The 490-nt window shown below is 23.9% G+C and overlaps 1 long non-coding RNA gene across 1 annotated transcript in view; it reads left to right on the top strand.

The window, feature by feature from the left end:
* The window catches only part of LOC119585088, a 15343-nt gene that overhangs the window by 13888 nt on the left and 965 nt on the right, over positions 1-490 (top strand). Inside the window, exon 2 of the long non-coding RNA XR_005229867.1 lies at positions 379-482. This is a non-coding gene — a long non-coding RNA (uncharacterized LOC119585088). The remainder of the gene's footprint in view (positions 1-378; positions 483-490) is intronic.

Raw genomic sequence — 490 nt, 5'->3', positions numbered from 1 at the left:
AAGCATCATGATGATATGAAGAAAAAAAAATATATATATATAAACTGTAATAACATTAAAAATTATAATTATATATTGGTAATAATAATAAAAGAAACCATATATCCTCATTATAATAATTATTACTGCAATAATGATGACATGAATTCTAAAACTAAGTTAAATATAATGATAATGATGATACAAAGCAATAATATTCATGATGATACAAAGTAATAATTGACAATAAAAGCCAATCATTATAAGAAAAAAACAATCATTATAAGAATAATAAAATGAATATCATTCTAATCAGAATATAAAACAAAAATGATACTAATATTACTAATTGCAATAACAACAACAATATCAATATTACTAATGACAAAAAAATTGCAGATGCTTAAAGTGAACAGCAGAGAGAGCATTAGAAGGGCAAGCAGCTTAAAGTGCAGACGTGATGGGCAAGAAAATCTGAATTAATGGAGGTTGCAAAAACACACGTACGTAT

The sequence above is a fragment of the Penaeus monodon genome, chromosome 19 (assembly GCF_015228065.2).
Source record: "Penaeus monodon isolate SGIC_2016 chromosome 19, NSTDA_Pmon_1, whole genome shotgun sequence".
Taxonomy (NCBI): Eukaryota; Metazoa; Arthropoda; class Malacostraca; order Decapoda; family Penaeidae; genus Penaeus; species Penaeus monodon.
Note: the sequence above shows the minus strand (reverse complement) of the source record. Positions and strands in the feature narration are given on the sequence as shown.